This window comes from Raphanus sativus, chromosome 1 (assembly GCF_000801105.2).
Source record: "Raphanus sativus cultivar WK10039 chromosome 1, ASM80110v3, whole genome shotgun sequence".
In the NCBI taxonomy this organism is placed as follows: domain Eukaryota; kingdom Viridiplantae; phylum Streptophyta; class Magnoliopsida; order Brassicales; family Brassicaceae; genus Raphanus; species Raphanus sativus.
The window spans coordinates 18,705,345-18,711,371 of NC_079511.1; the positions used below are offsets into that span (position 1 = coordinate 18,705,345).

General features: G+C 32.5%; 1 long non-coding RNA gene and 1 pseudogene across 1 annotated transcript; both read right to left on the reverse strand.

Moving 5' to 3' along the window:
* Nucleotides 1–832: 832 nt before the first annotated feature.
* LOC130495476 (uncharacterized) lies at nt 833–1,451 on the reverse strand. Its single transcript, XR_008934747.1, has 3 exons — nt 1,367–1,451; nt 1,107–1,274; nt 833–931 (listed from the first exon to the last, which is right to left on the reverse strand). It is a non-coding gene; the product is annotated as an uncharacterized LOC130495476 (long non-coding RNA).
* Nucleotides 1,452–2,123: 672 nt separating this feature from the next.
* LOC130497442 (uncharacterized) lies at nt 2,124–4,250 on the reverse strand (annotated as a pseudogene).
* Between the last annotated feature and the right edge of the window lie 1,777 nt (nt 4,251–6,027).

Genomic DNA, 6,027 nt, shown 5'->3' on the forward strand with positions numbered 1-6,027 from the left:
TTGGGTTTGTTCACTGTTCGTGGGCCCCACCGACAGGTGTTGGCCCGCGAATGGTGCATTTTAATTTTTTTTTTTTTAAATCGGCCAAAAGAAAAAAAAAAAAAAAAAAAAAAACCCAAGTGGGTATGAGGGATAAACATGCTCTTAGATTCCATGTGGAAGTACTGAAAACTATATAGTATAAGTAGGCTTATAATCGAAGTATTGAAAACTATTCTCAAGTACTAAGGCTTGACTGGTATAACTGCAGCGGTTGCGATTGCGGTTGCGGGAGTTTGCGGTTGCGGATGGTTGCGATTTTAAGTGCTTTCTAGAGATATGTACGACTGATACAACGGTTAGAAATTGTTGTGTTTGCGGGACTTTTATGACTGGTAAACTACCAAACAAAATATTTGTTAAATAATAATTTAACAATATTTACATTTTGTATAATTATAAAAATATTAAAAATTATAATAATACAATAAATATAATATTTATATTTATAAAATCATATTATTAAATTTTAAAAACTTATAAAAAATATTTTGGTTTTAAATTTTTATAATATATATTGAAATATATTTGACAATTTCTATTGTTTCAATTTAAATTTTTATTAGATATTTTTAGTATTGTTTTTATTTATTCTGTTTTTAAAGAAAAAAATTTATCCTCCCGCAACCGCACGCAACCGTAAACGCTTGCTGGAACCAGCTTTTGATTTTAAGAGGTTTGAAGCGGTTTGAAGCAATTTGTAGCGTTTTTGTGATTGTTTCGAAAATGCCAACAACCGCTACGAACCGCAAAAGCTGTGTTTGCGGGTAGTAGCGGAAAAACCAGTCAGCCCCTAAAGGCCACTCTTTGCACAAAATCAGGACGTCTTTTTGAAGGCATGCGAATAAGTCCAGCAATCTGAAGCTCCATTACAGCTCTACAAAATCGAGCTCTGTTGGAAACACAGTGTTAAGGAAAAAAACGTTTATGTAAATGCCCCTGCAAAAAATGAACGAATAAACACGGATGTACGTCGATGTTACCACCGATTCCACTTCCTGCACTCTTATGAATAACTATTAGTGAGCATTGTTTCGAAAGACGATGCGAATACAGAAAAAGGATACTGAATTGAAGCTTCAGCAGGTGGTTCTGGTTCTTCGCATCTATCTTTCTGTTTCTTTGATTTTGAAGTTGTCTTTGCTTTGCTATTCCGGGGAGAAAGTATCCTCTTGAAAGATTGGTACCAGTCATGGAGGTTGATAACATCAGCATGCTCTTGCGCCAGCGTGTACCTAGTTAATTAATTACCACAAAATTTTTCGTTGTAACACACACATCGAGACAAAAGATAATGTAAACTCATGTAATGAAGTAAGGGACTCACAAAATCGATGTATCGTGCATGGAAGGCAACAGAGTTGTGCCTCTTTGGCTGCAGCACATACAGTGGAGGATATTGTGAGATTCTATTAGATCTGATTGGATCCTGCCTCTCGGGTCTCCAAGCAAAGCCTAAATCCGATATATAGACATGAGATCAAGGGGAAAAAGAGAGGACGAAATCCATACGTAATGGCTATAGGAATCATTTGAATAGATGCTTTATGTTGATGAGAATGACGCAACAGGAGCAGCATATGATAATTGATTAACTATTACATAACTTCCAAGTAGTGGATGTATAGGTGAATCCAAGAGGAATTAGAATGCTGAAGACTTACAGATTGAAGTTTATAAATATTCACAAAAAAAAAGAAGTTTATCAGCATTCTTGAAACATAAAATTTCATGGAAAGGAACAGTCTCAACTGCCTTCATATATTCCCTGACCCATACAAAAAGGCTATGTTTAGTTCGGAAAACACATACAAAATAGCTTAGGTGACATATTTCCATTTACGGCAGTCAAATCAAGAGCAAGTAAAATCCAACTACGCGTACATAACATCTTAGGCGACAATGGGAGGTAAAGTTCACCTTAGCATGAATTCTATGACTGCGGAAACCTTATCGGCCATGGCTTTAAGCTCCTTTTCAAGCTTTCAATGGCTCCGGGATGCATGCTTTCTGTCACATCAAAGTGAAACCTTTTTACTTAGTGTATACGTAAGATTACTTAACGACTGGTTAAGACTAACTTTTCAAACAGATCTACAGGAGAAAAGCCGGGAATTTGAAAAATGAGAAACTCTAAACTCATACATGGTCTTTATATTAAATAGACAACAATATACAGAGACTAACTTTGGGCTGGTAGGGATTCCTGGTCTCTGACCAGCTGCTTCCACAGTTCTCATGAACGGATGCAATTCCATTACTTTGTCATTAATCTAACAGCAAAGACAACCAAACAAGTAACATCTTTCAGATATCCAAAAAGATTCCGAGTGTTGCTCTAGCTCAAGGAAATGAAAGAGACACTAACAAGAAAACGAAATAAGTTCTTTTAGAGACAGATGAATTAAAAACCACATACAGAATATGCAAGTCAAGAGCAATGGTTAAAACTTGATAAATTTTAGTTAATGATTACCTCACTGAACTCCGCAGTCAGTCTTTCCCAGCTTTTCAACAAGCTAGATAACTGTGCAGGTGAAAGATCCCTGTAGAAAAAATTGAGTTCAAGAGCTTCAGTACTTTTCTTAAAAAAAAGATTTGGCAACAGAGATGCCATCTGAACAGATCCACAAGACAAAAGTATGTGCGGTCCCTAAATTTAAAATAATACTTGGCTAATATTGTGTGAGGGGAAAATTTCACCCTTCCTCCTTACAGCACAACTCACCAAAGCTTGCACAGAACCCGTCTGATAACACTGGTACGTCCTCAAGTAACGTGCTTCTGGGTCAAGTGTCTCACAGAATATGTCTAGCAATCAAAGTTTATCAAACTTCCCAGCTTCGTATATGCACTACAAAAGAGTACACAAAGAATCTGCTCATGTAAGACTATCAAGTAGCTCTTCCTATGATCATGAAACGCATTAAAAAGAGTCAACTGACCAAAACTACTATGCTCCAAGGATTAGGCATCCTTTGCAAGTCCAACAAAAATTGAGGCAGCATTTCACAAGTACTCCGAGTAATTTTATTCCTACGCAAATTGGTTATGATCAGAAATAAGTACATTCAATTTTCTATCCAGAAGCTCCAACAAGGATTGCATAGAAGACCGACACCAGTAACCTGCTCATCATGGAGGCAATGGATCATGTGCTATATCCTTCAATTTATTTCGTCTTCGATGTGTTAACAAAACTTTCCTAAATTCTGACAACGTAGTAGCAGTGGATCATGTGTTTCCATCTCTCGACCAAAACAGTGTAAACCTCCAGTTTCGTTGTCTTATCCAAACTGATTCAAAATTCATTGCATGTATTATAGGGAAACCCAGTTTATCAGCTTTTGTGTATTCATACGACTACCAGATATTGCATTTAGCATCAAACGTACAACAAAGACGGCACTAAAATTAAAAATCTGTAAATTTCAAAAGAGTAGTCTTTCAAATCTGCTTTGGAGTCGTCGATATCAATCTCAGGCACGCATTCTTCAGCAGTAAGAGGGAGCAGTTTACGAGTCTTAGGCTTCAAGTTGTGTTTGTGCAAATCACTCTTACAATGCTCTCTGTGTTGCTTAGCTTCCCCAACGAACGTGTTGCAAGTGCTGCACCTGGTTCCTTTTCCTTCTCCTTCTGTACCTGTACCCATCTCTTGCTTCTGCATTTTTCTTGCTAAGTTCAACGACGGGATCTGTCTCACTCTCAGTAGGCAACAAGGGCTTGTTGGTCTGCAATACCATATCATCATGCTCATCGTAATGATCCATGCTTGTGTCACCTTCAGCATGAACTGATACAGCGAGTATCTTTAATCTCCCCTGCATATTCCTCACAAGGGAATCACATTCTCGGAATAGTCCCGGTTCCATCTCACACACCTGCACAAGAATGTATCAACACAATCAGAGCAGGATTAGAGAAAAAAAACTGCTCAAAGCAATACAATCATTACAGTGGACATCTGAGTTCCAGATTCTTCTTGGGAGACAAGAGAAGTGTCCCATTCTTTTAGCTTTGAACAGGAACAGTGAGACGCAGCCTCATAGGAGAACGCTTTATAGGGAAGTGCTTCTGCAGCACACGGAAGACATCAAGAGCCTGCACAAGTTCAATAATCAAAACAAAAATGAAGCAATCTCGAAGTGGTTGCCTTGCTTTTTCAGTCTAACTCTCTTCTGCCCTACCGGCTGCACCAGCGTCTTCGACATCTCTCTCTCTCTTGTAAGTTTCTGCAAACTAAGTCGTTTTTCCCTCTGCTTGCCTGCAAAATGCGCTTTTGTTTGGGCTAATTGTTAGATGGACTTGAGTAACCAAATTAGCAATAGAAATTTAAGAAAATGGCAAATATTTCAACGTAATAACGAAACTAATAGAGAAATATCCTTTGAAAATCCTATAAAAATATTTATCATTAATATACCCACTAAGGATTCAAATGATCAATATTTCTTGTTTATTAAAAGAAAAATATTTAAAAATTTATAACATGTAGTTTTGTATTAATTAAAAAAACAAAATTATAACATGTAGTTTGTATTAATTAAAAAGTGTTTATTCAGTTGTTACGTAATTGGAATGATAGTTTTGCTTACGTGACGGTTTGAAAATCCAATGAGAATTTTTTTAGTCTAAAATTAAATTGATAAAAAATGTTATATTATATAGTATATCCATTATAGAACATTCATTTATCAAATTAAAATTTATTATCTATTTTTTCCTTAAATAAAATCTAACAAATTACCTAATGTGATTAAAATATATATATGAAAATTAATGATTTGAAATAATAAATATTTGTTAACAATATACTTTCTATCATTAAAAAAATACTTTATTATTAAAATAAATTACACAATTACATTAATCATATAATAAAATTTAGATTTTTTTTTGTATATGTTGTATTTTGAATTTTTTTAAATGAATATAAATTACTAAAACTATTAAAAGTCTCACATAAACCTTTGTGATCAATATTTAATTTTTTTTATGTAATAAGATACAATGATTATAAAACCATATAAATAAATAATTTATTTTAATAGGTGTTTATGTTAATAAATATAAATATAAATATAAATATAAATATATATATATATATATATATATATATATATAAAAAGTTAATATTTTATTTTTGAAATCGTCATTGTTTTTTAAATGATTATAAATTATTGAAACTATTAAACATCCCACATTAAAAAATAATTCATTGGTGTAAAATTTTGTTACACAAATATGAAAATAATCATGAAATCATATGAGTAGAAACTTTATTTAATAAATATACATATTCAAAGTATATCATATATCTATGTTAATATCATTTAAATTAATTATACATCATATACATAGATAATATTGATTGTTTTGATATATTTACCCTAAAATGATTGCAAAAAGAGGGATCATTTAATTTATATGCGCATGCCAAATTATTACATAATAGTAACGGATTTCTTAGTCAATTAATAATATATTTTTATTATTTCATAATATGCAGAAAAACATAAAATAAGTAATAAATATAAAATATTTATTCTGAACAAGATGCTGATCTTACCCTAAGTATATATCTTTTTAATAATTTTAAATCTTAAACATTTCTAAATCTGAGGCAAAAAAAAGAACAAAATGAGAAAAAAACCAAATCAATATTTATATCGAGCAATAACCAAAATAAAAATGACATAAAAAGAGAAAAATATTGAAGATTGAAAGGATTGACAATATCTCTTTAATAATTTTAAATCTTAAGCATATCTAAATCTCAGGCAAAAAAATGAACAAAATGAGAATAAACTCCAAATCAATATTTATATAGAGCAATACCAAAATAAAAAATGACATAAAAAGAGAAAAATATTGAAGATAAAAAAGATTGGCACGTGAATGTAAATTTCTTATAACCATAATTAACTTTTAAACTGCTAAATAAATATTTAAACCCGAGTTGACATATTTTCATTGTAACTGAATAAC